This window comes from Molossus molossus, unplaced genomic scaffold (assembly GCF_014108415.1).
Source record: "Molossus molossus isolate mMolMol1 unplaced genomic scaffold, mMolMol1.p scaffold_m16_p_4, whole genome shotgun sequence".
NCBI classification, from domain to species: Eukaryota; Metazoa; Chordata; class Mammalia; order Chiroptera; family Molossidae; genus Molossus; species Molossus molossus.
In genome coordinates, this window is record NW_023425377.1 from 112,555,328 (window position 1) to 112,569,630 (window position 14,303).

Consider the following 14,303-nt stretch of genomic DNA (forward strand, 5'->3'; position numbering starts at 1 on the left):
AGGGAATTGTATCTCAGCTTGGCAGCCCAGAGCTGGACAGTCGGGACCTAGAAGTGGTGGATGAGATGGAGAGAAAGGTCTGGTTGTGGTATCTTGTTCCCACCCTCATTTTCCCTGGAAGGTAGGATTGGGAGAAGCCTGCTTCATTGCACGTGTTAATCTTGTCTGGTACTTGCAGTTTGGACTGTGGGGTACACAGAACCCGAAAACTGGTAACATAACTGCCTAAGTCTACACCTCGGATTCAAGGAATTGCTCATCCCAGCACAACCTCCAGACAGTAGAGTACCCAGAGCAGAAGTCTGGGAAGACTACTTGGGCAATGAGGCGTTGGAAGAGAGAGTTGTGGAGTTGTTAAATCCAGAATACGACAGTATAGGCTCTCCAGTCTGCTATTGTTTAGGACAACTTTTGGCCTGTTGCTCACCTACCTGGATTCAAACCCACAGCCTGTAAGCAAATGGTTTATAAACTTTGGAGGCTGAGCACAATGTGCCTTAAATGAAGAAAGGTCGTGGTTCTAGAAGAGAGAGATGCCACAATATCAAATCTTATAAGCCATCATAAAGTCCCATGTCTGAAGTTTAGAGGTCCTTCACGCAACAGTGAGAATGAGAATCCTGTTTTTAGGGGTAGACTCTAAAGATATAAACTACAGATTTTTTTTTTTTACCTAACATTTGGGGTTACTGCAAATTTTAAAGTGACAGTGTGATATTGTTAGGATTATATATTTGTTCTCCTGAATTCTCATGAGAAGAGGCATAAAATAAGTTAAATATCAACTATGCTTCTATTTTTACAAAATTATCTCATCTTTTATGTCTGTTTAATTTTTTCCCCCTAAACATTTGGTAAATGGAATTAGGAAAATGAAAGTATTTTCATGTGAAGGAAGTTAGAGAATAAGGTGTGCCTTGTTTCTTTTCCTTTGCATTTATTGAAGAATTTCTTTTGCAATTGATAAAATTATCCCTTCAATGACGAAACTGGCACAAAATAGTAAACAGTCCTAATTTTATTTTTAGTCCTATAAAGTTCATGCTAATCTAAAGAGCTCATAAGCATCATCCTAATAATGAATGTAAGGATTCCACTGGTAGCCTGGCCCAAATTAGGCCCTCGGGAAAGTGTGTTTTCCTCTTTTCGAATATGTTGGGAATGGTGTCCCAAAAGCTTTGTGATCACAGATGGTTTATTTCCAGTCAAATCTAGTCCAATTCCTTTTCTCAGAACCTTATATTACTTGACCCCACCGCAATATGCGATACTCACTGACAACAAAACGAATATCATGAAAGGTCTACTGTGTGCCGGGAAAGGTGCCAGGCACAGAGGGAGCAGTGCTTCCCAAACTTCATCATGTCCACTCCACCATCATTCTGCCATCCTCTGTACCACCTCCACCATCTACCCCAGAAAAGCAATGAGACCGCAAGTCAGTACTGTCCGGTGATAGACAAGTACCCGTCGAGTGGAGATAACACAAAGGAGGGATGTGGTCAAGAGTTTTCAGGGGGCCCAAGACGCGGTAAAGTTGGGGTTTTGCCAGGAGAACCTTCATAAGGAAGTGATTCTTTAAAGATAGATATGCTTTTAAAAATGAGCTCATATATACAGAGAACATATTGGTGGTTGCTGGAGGCAGGGTTGGGGGCCGGTGAAATGGGTGAAGGGGGTCGACAGGTGCAGAACTCCCAGAGAAGGAAGCCATGGATGCAATGTAGGGTGGTGACTGCAGTTAGCAACAGTGTAACAGTGTGCTGCAGTTAGCAACTAACACTGCTAAGAGAGTAAGCCTCAAATGTTCTCATTACAAGAAAAAGAATCAGTCACTATGTGTGGTGAGAAATGTTAACTAAACTTACTGTGATGATCATTTTGCTATTTATAAAAGTATCAAGTCATTATGTCATACACCTGAAACCAATATAATGTTTATGTCAATTATACTGTAATTCACAAAGAAAAGATGAGTACGTAAGAATAGGCACATGGGGATATAAAATCCATCACGAGAGCAGGAGAGTATGACACACAAGCAAAGGCTGGAAGGTGTGAAAAATCTAGCTGGAAACTGGACACCACCTTCTTGAAGACATTCCCTGAACATTTCTTCTTGCCGAGCAGTGATGTAATACCCCCTCCGGTTTTTTTGTGTGACCCAACCCTTTTACACGTGCATCTGACAGCTGCTTCAGCCAACAATTCTGTACTATTAACTCACAAACCAAAATCTCTTGTACAAATAGCTTACCCACTCTCCATCCCAGCACTTCTAGTGAACTGCAGGGCACAGTTGTTATCTCAGTCCTGACATTTGCAAAGTCGAGTTCATCCGTTTCCTCGCTGTAACCAATATCTATTCCTGCCATGTTTATTTTTCCTGTTTCTCAGGATTAAAGTCTTGAAATCACCAGGACTCTCTCTGCACTTTGCCCCTCCCACTAATTCAAGGCCAGTCAAGTACTTAGATGAGAGTCTGGGCCATACTTGGCACTGAAAATTATGTTGCGAAAGGAAACAAATCAATGGAATGAATAAATAAATCCAATCTTCCTTGAGATAACTCTTCTTTCTACTCCCCATTACATTTAACATCCATCCTGGAAATATTTATTAAAGACTAGCACATGCCAAGCCCTGACAGACGATGGAGACATAACAACAAACAAAATAACAAAAATGCACGCTCTGCTGTAGCTCCCATTCGAATGGGGAAAGCTGGTAATGAACAAACAAAGAATTAAATAAAACATATATGTCCCTTATCTAATAATCTTAAATAAAAAGGCTCTAAAAACGAGAAGTTTTTACTTCAGTCATAGATCTACCAAACATGAACTAAACTGGCATAAGACTATTCTCAATCAGTAACGAGAAGGCAGTGGAAAGTTTCGAATCCAAGGGTGGTGTGGCTTAGTGATTGTTTAAACAGGATCACAATATGTGGCAGATTTCCAAAAGATAGCTGTCATCAAGCAATGCCTTCTATGAACAGGCATGGCACACTAGTCATCCGGAGGAGATGGAGTCAGTGTCCTCGCCCCTGGAATCTGGGAAGATCCTCTGCTTGCTTTTCCCAGAAGAACGAGACAAATGTTGCATCTGGGAATTCCGTATGCAGGCCTCTTCTGAGCAACTGAAGCTCCCACTTTCTGTTTCTTAGAAGCTGGATGTTACATGAGGAGCCTGACGACTCTGAGCCCATCACGCTGCAGGAAAGGCCCATCTAGCCCGGTGGAAAGGCCAAGTGGAGGAGACAGAAGGAGTCAACCAACAGCCAGAGCTGAAACCCCATATTTATTTCCCAATGTCGTGAGCATTCGGGACAGTCCTTGACCTTTGGAATCATACCAGCTGAGACCACAGACATTTGGAATGGAGACAACTCATTGCCACTGTTTTCTGTCCAAATTGCTAAGCTGGGAAACTTGAACAAATAAAATGGTTCTTATTTAACACCACTGAATTGTGGGGTAGTTTATTACATAGCAATTAAGAACTGGTGCTGGAAACTGATATGAGACCAGGTGGTGGGGAGACACCTGAAGAGTAGCAAAGACACTGTTAGTGAAGGCTAGTAGGGCACTAATGAAATTATTATTATTATTTTTTTATCCTTACCCAAGGACATTTTTCCATTTTTTGTTCAGGTAGAGTGGGAGGGAGAGAGAGGAACAGAGAGAGAGAGAGAAACATCGACGTGAAAGGGACACATCGAGTGGCTGCCACCTGCACTACCAACCAGGGCCGGGGACAAACTGCAACCGAGGTACACGCCCTTAGCGGGAACCGAACCCAGGTTTCTCTGGACCATAGGCCGACGCTCTAACCGCTGAGCCAAACCAGTCAGGGCGCTGATGAAATTATTATTGGAGCCTGAAGAGAGGGAAACTCATGTTATATAACAGCAAGATGTTTGGCAACACTGTCACCAGCAGTAACATGGAATTAAGGAACTGTATCTCATGAACTTGTGAACCTGGTTAAGATGTTTAAATATGATAACTGACTGCATTTAGTGGCCTAGGATTAATTACAGGAAGAGAAAGATGAACTAAAATGTTTAGGCAGAATTTAGAGGAAATCGTTCAACCTGGGACTTGCTGGGTTGGAAAATAAAACTTATTGTCACAGTTGCCTGTCTAGGCAGCAAAAGATTCTCAAAGAAAGTAGTAGTCTTAGGGCAAAGATCAAATGCAGGATCTATTAGCACCATGTGCTCTTAAAGATCAAATCAAGCCCAGCCAGTGTGGCTCAGTGGACTGAGCATCGTCCCATGGACTGAGATAACCCAGTTTGATTCCCAGTCAGGGCACATGCCTGATTTTTCAGCTTAATCCCCAGTGGGGGCCGTGCAGGAGGCAGCTAATTGATGTTTCTCTTTCACATCAATGTTTCTATCTCTTCCCTTCTTCTCTCTCCAAAAAAAAAAAAAAAAAATTCAATACAAATATATTTTTTAAGTAAAGATCAAATCAAGTGTGTGGCTGAAAAAAATCCCTCAGTAAGACCTTGGAAAGATTTATAAAGTAGTGCTTCATAGACTGTCAGCGAGACGAAAGCACCTCTGAGAATCCCAAGGGTGCTCCTGCAGCCTTCCGACTCGCAGCCAGAGTAAAAGGAGCCTGTCTTAAGAGTTTCCTGGGTAAGTCTTTTTCTAAGGGAGTGAATCTTAGTAAAGTTTTTAGAAAGCCCCGCAGATGTATAAGAACATTTTACTAAAAAACGTACCACCAGCTAAAAAAAAAAAAAAAATGGGAGAAAACGAAAGGGCTCTGGACCCCTAACTGTCCATGAACAGGAAGCAGCCCTCCTCAACTGTTACCAAGAGCTAGCTCCTGTGGACAAAGAAGAATCAGAGGCAAAGCCTTTGACCCTCCAGCCAGCCCGGGTGAGGTGTCAGATACACGAGCTGATGGAACCTTCTTGCAGGTTTCGTCCCAGCAACCTAACAGGAACCAACCAGCTGCAGGTAGACCAGTTGCAGAATAATGACCAATAAAAAAATTAGTGTGTGTGTGTGTTTTTTAAGTCACTTGTTTCAGGGTTGTTTTTTTGTTTGTTTGTTTTTTGGTGTTCGTCTTGTTTGCTGGGTTTGTTTTTGCTTTTGTCACGTAATGAAGGCAGGGCAGGGAGCTGGAAACAGATGAAGTGAAACATTCTGGCTCCTGAGCTGTACTGAGAGGGAGTCGGGTGGGAGGTGGTGACGTGGAGCAGCGTGGAGACCAGCTCTTACAATGACACCAGGAGTCTGGACGGCAATGGCATGAACGTAGGCAGCACAGGGAAGGGGTGAGAAGGTCGGATGGGGGAAACAGTCTGAAGGCACAGTAAATGCTTTAGTGGAAGGCTAATGTGAGGTACGAGAAAAAGAGACGTCAAGGACAACTGCAAGACTCACTGATTGACTACCTGCAGACCTAAAAAGATGGAACTGCTATCCGTAGGGAAGACGGTGGGAGAAGCATTTTGGGGTTAAGTCAGAAATCTGATGAGTAGTTGTCTCCAGTCAGGGAAGTTGAAAGGCTGTTGGATTCGGAGTCTGGAGTCCAGAAAGAGATCATGACTGGAGATATAAATTTAGGAACTATCTGTATATGAAGACATTAAAAGCCAAGAGACTGAATGCGATCTCCAAGGGAGTGAGACAGACAGAGAAAAGGCCTAAGGACTGTCCCTCGAGCTCCTATATTTAAAAGGCTAGCGCATAAAAGTATATTTAATATATTTGTAAATGCTACTAACAAGCTCTGTCTACAACAGTCCACTTTAAGTTTTCAATGAGCTGGGCATTGTGTAAAACTTCAAAGTGAATGTTTTGATGACTCTTAGCATTAGTATGTAGCTACCAAGCAGGATTTAACAAACTCTTTTTAGCCAGAGCATAATTACTGAAAGAAACTGTTACCAAATCTTACAAATATGTAATGAATGTTCCAACATGCTACCCCAGCGAATGGCGTTATATTCAACTATTTCACGAAAGGTACCAAAATTTTACACACTAGGTTGAACTTTTTATTCTTTCAAGGTATGAAACTTATTCCCAATAGGTAATACATATATTAGTCTAAGACAACTTATAAACCATATGATTGTAAACGCTACTAGCAAAGCCCATCTAGAACAGTCTAGCGTTATTGCTTCAAAATGCTGCCCATTGTGTAAATAACTGTATGTAAGGAAGTGTGAGAATATTCCTAGAATTAAATAGTACCAAGTAAGAAACAAACAAACAAACACAAAGATTAGGGAAATAGGAAACCAGTAAAGGAGACAAACAGGTGCTGGTGAGGTCGAAGGGATGAGAAGACACAGGGTGGGAAGAAGGGGTGCACGAGCCAATTCGAGAACTCTCAGGTTGTGCAGAGGTGGGGCCCAAGCACCGACACTACATTTAGAATGGGGGTTCTTGGAACCTCTGACAAGGAGCAGCAGGGATCACAGCATGGCTAGCTCAAGAGAGAACAAGGAGAGAGAAACTGGAGACAGAGAACAGAGCTGACTTGGCAAATGTTCCATAAAGTGGGGACAGAAAAATGAGATGGTGGCTAGAGAGAAACAAGTGTGTGTGTGTGTGTGTGTGTGTGTGCGCGCGCGCGCGCGTGCACGCGCGCGCTTTTAATGGGAAAAAATACAGCATGCCTATTTAGTGATGGGAAAGACCCATCAAAGAGAGAAAACTAGTGATGGTGGAGAGAAAGAATGAATTAGAGCTACGGCCTTGAGCAGGTGCCAGGAAGAAGACTACACACTTGAAAGACTGACATGAACATATGGCTCATTTCCTTATCTCTAGTTTCTCTTCAATAAATCCTACCCCAGACCAAATTTCCTAAAATGCTGTTTTTACTATGATATTGTAACACTGTTTTTGCTACATTCCTCGGTTTCGTACATGTTTGACACTCCTCTGCTTAGCTGCCACGCTGTGGGATGATGTGTCTCATTCTCACTGCAGTCAATGCCAGTCACCCGCATGAGGAGCCCCTGGCTAGGAACAGGGGCTCACCGTCCTATCTTTAGTGAAAACGCGACTGTAGAGACAAAGACACATAAGATGAATTTACAGAGACAGAAGCCATTCTCGGGGAAGGCAGACAGCATCGAACACGTTCGCATTAGGGAGAAAATCCTGCAGCCCGGGCAGTAGAAGGGGCAGGGAACGTCACAGAGGGTGGGCGTGGGAACAGGGCGCAGGGAGGCTGGCAAACAGCACGTGTGTCTAGAGCACAGTGAAAGTGTGGCCAGAGCTGAGCATGGGAGAGGTAGGGCGAAGGCTATCCAAGCCCCCAGCCCAGCTGGACCCTATCCACAACCTCAACCCCTCCAAGCAGGAAGCTCCATGCAGCCAGACTCTGTTCTTTGCTGCCCCCCCCCCCCTTGATAATCCAGAAACCAAGGGTGCGGGTGAGCAATAAATTTGAACTAGAGCAGAGATCCTCAAAGTGACAGACAGGCACTCCTAGGAAAACCAGGCTGTTTGAGGTGTCTGCATGGGCATAAAGAGTTCTAAAGGAAACAATTTCCAGATCCACTGTTTTTGTAGGAACTCCTTTTCATGAGTGAGATGCCTAAAATATGCCTGAGGCAAGCAGATTTCTAGCAAGTTCTCCTTTTTCTCTTCCCCTTTCATAATCACCCTCCTCCCATTTTACGAAAGAAAGACAGACTCTCTCTCCCCATCCAGAATCTTCCCCTGTGCCTTGCCTCTCTCGGGACAGCAAATGCAGGGGCGATCTGAAACACTGATGGTGGGGAACCTGCTCAAAGGTCAGCACTGGTCACGCCACCACCCACGGCTACATCTACACACACAGACATTCTCAGTATGGTTTTGTTTTATGCCTAATAATTTCTTATCAAAAGTTAATGAGCCCTGGCCGGTTTGGCTCAGCGGTTAGAGCGTCGGCCTGCGGTCCGGAGAGACCCAGGTTCGGTTCCCGCTAAGGGCACGTACTTCGGTTGCAGTTTGTCCCGGCCCTGGTTGATCGTGCGGGTGGCAGCCACTCGATGTGTCCCTTCACATCGATGTTTCTCTCTCTCTCTCTCCCTTCCTCTCTCTCCCTCCCACTCTATCTGTACAAAAAAATGGAGAAATATCCTCAGGTGAGGATAAAAAAAAAAAAAGTTAATGAGCTGGGGGAATCTGGGGGGGGACATCTGTAACAAAAATAAATTAATTAATTAAAAAAATAAATAAAAATAAAGATGCAGAAACAAAAAAAGTTAATGAGTTATTTCAGTTAAGTACATGCTAATCATGTTTAAAGTAGCATAAAGAATAGTTTTTTTAACATTAAAATTGTTTATTTAAAAAATTAAATTTAAATGTCTATACTTTTGTTGCTGCGGAGGAAGGAGAGTAAAGAAATCAGAAAGCTTTATTGTAAAATTTCTAATGCTAAAATGTTCCATTAAAGAACATCAATTGAAAATTTGAGAGGTCAGTGCTAAGAGTGTGCAAGGGGTATTTTGTTTCTCAAATTTCTATGAGGAGCAAGATGCCCAGTGAGAAGAAATGACACAACAGACCAATGAAGGTGTCACTGGTCTATTTTCATGTCCCTGTGATAAACAGAGTTCCTCCCTTCACCAACATTACAACCATCCTCTTCTAGGATAATTTTCAGTTCCAATTTTTGTTTTTTTAAGTCCTCACCCGAGGATATGTTTTTCATTTCTTTTCAGACAGAGTAGGAGGGAGAGAGAGAGAGAGAAACATCCATGTGAGAGAGACACATCAATTGGTTGCCTCCCACAAGACCCCAACCAGTGCTGGGAACTGAACCCTTGATTGGAATTGAACTCACAACTCTTTGGTCCACGGGACAATGCTCTAACTGCTGAGCCAAACCAGCCAGGGCCAATTTCAATGTCTTCATCTGAGTAAATACTCTCTGTCCCTCTCCTGACCTTCCCTTCATCCCATTAGCACTTGGAGGAACCTTAGCATTTGGAGAAGAAACAATTATATATTGTTAGAACATAATCAGCTAATAGGGACTCGGAGTTTTGTCCATTTTTATATGGTTTATATACAGTCCTATGCCCTTCTAGTACTGACTGGCAAGACACCAGTAGCATCGAAGAAGAATAAAACACTGAGAAATGCAAGCATACAAATACCTGCCTCCTGATATAAAATGTGTACAAATAGTATTGCTAAATTGAACTGAGATCAAAAAGTCTCTTATTGTCTATGTCTGAATCCAGCACTAACTTACTTTTTTTTTTAAAGGATACCATTCTTTGACATAAAACAAAGTAATAAATATAATAGTTATATAATTATAATAGTTAATTAGTAAAATTTACCACTAAATCGTTAGTAGAGAATACCTCCCAGTGCTAGCGACAACCCCAAATGTTCTTTCAACTCTCCTATGGAATTTTCCCATCCAGTCCATCAAAAAGGGGTGCAGCAGCAAATAAGCAACGTTCAGTCTCAAAAATCTCACGCAGTCATCTGTAATCACTTGGTAAATTAATTCAAGAGCTAATATTGAGCTGAAGAAAGAAGTTGGCTTTTTGCCAGACTTCATACCCTAAAGCCTTCTGAAAGTGGACTTCCTAATAGCTGACTATCCCACTTCAGTTGTGATATAATGATAAAGCCTTCTGTCCCGATCTCTCCATGAGTCCCAGGCTTCTGCTTGGATGAATGAACAGACAGGTAGAGTAACAGATACATACATATAGATCGATCCGCATTTGCCTACTACCTGTCAAGCTCTGTCAGCAAAAACTGGTGCAAATTAGAGAAATGTTTTCATTCAGGAACCATAAAAGAAATTTCTCCAAAGAACCAAACATATACAGGCACTCATGTGAATATTATTTGGTCATAAAGGTAATCTTTAAATATATAATTGTAATTAATAATGTCAATCATGTAAGTACCGTGTAAGCATTGCTTTAAACCCAACATTCTATAATCACTGTGTCAAAATGAAGTAGTGGTTGATTGTCACTGTCAAACTGTGGGAAGTATTTCTATGGAAATAATATCATCATTCATGAAAAGCTGTGATCAAATCTTTTCTGGGCTCAAATCCTAGCTCTCCCACTTTTTAGCTATAACTTTGGGCAAGTTATTTAATGACTCCATGCTTCCATTTTCTTAGCTACACGACACTGTCCCTACCACTACATAAGTTTACTATGATAATTTTAAAAATACATACATTCTTGGAACAATGTCTGATACATAACAAGAACTCAAAAAATTAGCTAGGATTACTATTATTTCCCATAATTCGAGTTATGGGCCCAAAGACAGTGCTCTCTGTATTATCATTGCCTAACCTTCAAAAGAATAGTTACATAATATGCAAAAGTTAACAATAATAGGACTAAAACTTTGAGAGCATAAAACAGAGGGAAGAATATAAGAATATGATGTTAAAACACAATCATAACAAACCTGCAGAACTTTCTGAGACTTCTTGACTACAGGAAGTAAAATCTTAAATTTTTCCATCACTCTTAAAATCTAAAGTGGCTACTGCTTTGTCTTCAATCCTGTCCTTCAATATTCTTTTATGCTCTTTCTTCAGTAAGGATAGAAATAAAAAGCACAGTCTTCTAAATTTTAAAATGTTTTTAAAAGTGTTTTGGGTATTTAAAAATTTGATTAGAATTATGGGTATTTTCCTCAGAAAAATCCACTTACATAAATTTTGGGACTTGGTTCTACTGAGGTCTACTTGGAGCCAGCAAACCTGAGATGGAGAACCTTCTAGGGTTTCAAATCCTCCAATGATCAAACTCTATTTCAACAAACTTTAAACTGCTATTTTTCCCCATCCTCCAAAGAATCTTATAAACATGCATTTCATTGGCAAACATTATGCTTTGTGATATAGCTGTTGACATTTATGTATTAATCTCATGGATTACAACAGAAAACAGCACATGCTTCTCTTAAACCCACCAGTAATCTGTAGGAAAATTCCAAATTCCAGAACTACAGCTTCAGGCAAGTTCTGGAGTTCCCATTCCAAATCAGCAGAGCAGTGAATTCAAATGTTTTAAAAATGTTTGGGGTCTGAAACCCATTTAAAAAGCTAAGTAGAATCATGGAAACACTCTGCCTATTAGAACTTTCTGACCATCAGCCAACCCAACCCCTCTCCGTTGTGCTGTCCTGAGCAGATGATGCTGCAGGAAAGACCATTCTGAATAGCACTAAAACTTTGAGAGCATAAAACAGAGGGAGAAATATAAGAATATGATGTTAAAACACAATCATAACAAACCTGCAGAACTTTCTGAGACTTCTTGATTACAGGAAGTAAAATCTTAAATTTTTTCATCACTTTTAAAATCTAAAGTGGCTACTGCTTTGTCTTCGATCCAGTCCTTCAATATTCTTTTATGTTCTTTCTTTAGTACTGCCTCCCTCTGTCTACCATGCCCACTGAAACTGCTTTTTAGTAAAAGGGCAAGAGTTTAAAATGTAATCTATATTGCACAATTCACCTCGCAGCCTCTGCCCAGCAAGGTGCTGTAACATCCTGACCTGGTCTGCTGGTTCAGTTCAGTGAATAAAGCTCTTTAGTTAGGCACACTGACAAGATGAAGATGCCTATCAGCTACAAGCTGATGCCATTACCAGTGTCATAACATTAGGAAGTAACTGTATTATAGAATTGCATCCCTGTAACCTATATAGTTTTCTTAACCAATGTCACCCCCCAATAAATTCATTAGAAAGAAAAGCTTTAATAAAGACAATGGAAAATCATAGCTAGTAACAAGCACTTCACTCCTGGTTTCAAAACTTCTGACTCACCCGATTTAAGAATCTGTTATAAGCATCATTGAAGAATAACCTTGCTCTATATATATATATATGTTGAAGTTAACAAATTCTTAAATGCATAGAATTACGCAGTTAAATTCAAATAAACTGTGTACACTTGCAACATGCAGTCTCAGTAACACTTGAAAAAAGTTAGCTGGATTTTCATTTAAAGCCACCTTGAATAAGGATTCGAATGCAATACAAGTTTCCTGCATTTCTTCTAAGTTTCTTATACTGCTTTTCTAAGAGACAAGTGTCTTGTCCAGGGTTGGAACTGAAAATACAGACCCAGAGCTGGCTGCCCAACAGTGACCATCCCCTCCAACCCCTCTCCCTGGAAGACAAGGGTCCAGATCAAACGAGAAGAGGGGAACTTGCTTTTGCCCGCAAAGGCAGACAGTTCAGAGCAGGTCTGAACTGGACGCGGGTTTGGGAGGGAGCAGGGAAGAAGCGGGGAGATGCGGTACCTGTCTTCAACTTTCTGAGCTTAATTAGGTGAGAAGCTCCGCTCTTTGCGCAGCCAGATGCGTCTTCAGCGGGCGGCTCGGGGTGGCCAGGCGCACGTCGCGCCCCACAGCGTCCTCGAAGCCGGCCACCCGCACACAGGGGCGCGCTAGGGAGCCGCGGGGCAGGCCAGGGGACCAGCAATCTGCGCTCCTCTGGAAGCGGAGGATGGCGACAAAAGCCCACGAGAGAGAAATGAAGGGCCAGAAGGTGAAAAACCTCTGCACGAAGTGAGTGAAAACGGGTCACTGCCAAGCGTTCCCCATAAAAGGGCGGGGCCGCCAGCCAGCAGCAGTTGGGCAGAGGGGTGGGACCAGCTGGAGCTGGGAGGGGCCCAAGGAGACTTTGGGGGGAAATCCTATCACCCTTTCAACCACCGCCACCTCCCTCCCAAAGTGGAGAAGCAGAGCACCGTACCTCCTTGGAGTCTGGGCTGCAGGGCAGGGGGCGCCGCTCGCGCAGCTGGAGGGCGGGGCCACACCTATCCCTTCCCTTCGGGGCTAAGACGACAGCGAGCCGGTGAACTGGGGTTCCCCTGAGCGCTCTGAACCCAGGGAGTCCCAACCCCCAAGCCTAAAACAAAAGTGAAAGAGAAAGAGTGAAGAGCCCGGGCGAAGATAAACACCACAGTGACGGGGGAAGGGGAGGGTGCCCGCGGCGCCCGGCTAACCACCCAGGAGTCTCCGCTCCTCTCCCCTGGGGTCGTTTCTCCACTGCCACGCCCAGGGGTGCAGAACCTGGAGGGCTCTCGGAGGTGGGCAGGGAGTGCTGGCCTCCGCCCAGACCCCCTTGGGCACCTCCAGAGAAAGCCTAGGAGCCCACCTGCAGCATCTGGGGAGCCTGGCAGGGAGCGGGAGGCAGCCCAGCGAAGCCTGGACACCTGGTGCGGTGCCGTCCCAGCCGCCCAGAGGGAACCGAGAGATGTGTCGGATCGTGGGCTGCTTCTCCAGACCAGCCCCTGGCTCGGCTCGCAGGCTAGCAGAAGCAAGGTCGGAAGTCTCAGTAAAGAAATCGTTGAGGAACTGCTTTGTGCAAGGAAATTGGCACGGAGGGTGAACTTGAAGGAGTAAGCCTGTCTGCTGATCTAGGGCATAGTGGTTGCACGTGGTTCCATTTAATGAGATCCTGTGAACTTTTATTATTGTAGCATTTAATTGCTGAGGCTGAGTGATCTACATGCCAGAGTCTGGCCAAAAAGGCCTCCAGCCCAGTTTTGGACGCACTTTGAAGAACCTGGCACACGTGGAAGGTACTCCACCAAATTTTTCATAGTTATGTCATAGAAAAAATGATAAGTCTCCTTGGAGTTTAGTAAAGATTTATCTATGCTCTTTTGCATTGCCTACGTGTTAAAAAGCAAACAAAAATATTAGAAGTGATTTAAATATTAGATTGCATCAAGTTCTACATAAAATCATTTCATATTTTTATGAAAAAGTTGCACTCTCGATGGGCACTATCAACAAAATAAGTGAGATATAAAAATGTAAAAACAGTTTTTACAACCATTCGGAATTTTACCATAGTTGGAAATGATCATTGAAGAAATGAAACAATCATTGTTTTCCATCCAAGACAAGGTAATGTTGAATTTTCTCGGGAAGATGCCAATGATTTGAAACCCAACCAAATGTTTTCATAGCAATACGCTGACGCTCTGATTTGCAGATTGAGCACGCCTTGTGAGAACCTGCATCTGGCTTGGAGTCCGCCGCAAAGGATATGGCAGCCACAAAAGGACTAAAGTATGTGTCTGTGTGAATATAGGGATTTAGGGGTAGAGAAATGGATGTGTCCCCAGCCTCAACTTGGGGCTGCTTGGGCTCCTCCTGCATCTCTACCAGTGCCTTTATTCATGCTGTCCTGTCTGCATCTGGTGGCAGAAGTAGATGTCTAGACAATAAGGCACCTCACTGGCTGCAGTCAGTGCCAACTGCCAGGTATGGCTGCTGCCAGAGGAGGGTATCATCACATCCTAACCCTG

The 14,303-nt window shown here is 43.0% G+C and overlaps 1 protein-coding gene across 4 annotated transcripts in view; it reads right to left on the reverse strand.

Annotated features, from left to right (window-relative positions):
- IL15 (interleukin 15) overlaps positions 1 to 14,303 on the reverse strand; it is a 108,216-nt gene that overhangs the window by 50,402 nt on the left and 43,511 nt on the right. The window contains exons 1-2 of one of the 4 annotated variants that reach the window (XM_036241874.1): positions 13,142 to 13,292; positions 12,737 to 12,892 (exon numbers count right to left, since the gene is read on the reverse strand). The exons of 1 other annotated variant lie outside the window; for it this stretch is intronic. The gene's annotated coding sequence lies outside the window, so the exon portion shown is untranslated. Of the gene's footprint in view, positions 1 to 12,282; positions 12,365 to 12,736; positions 12,989 to 13,141; positions 13,293 to 14,303 lie in introns of those variants that run through there. 2 more of the 4 variants (XM_036241875.1, XM_036241878.1) reach the window with 2 other exon arrangements.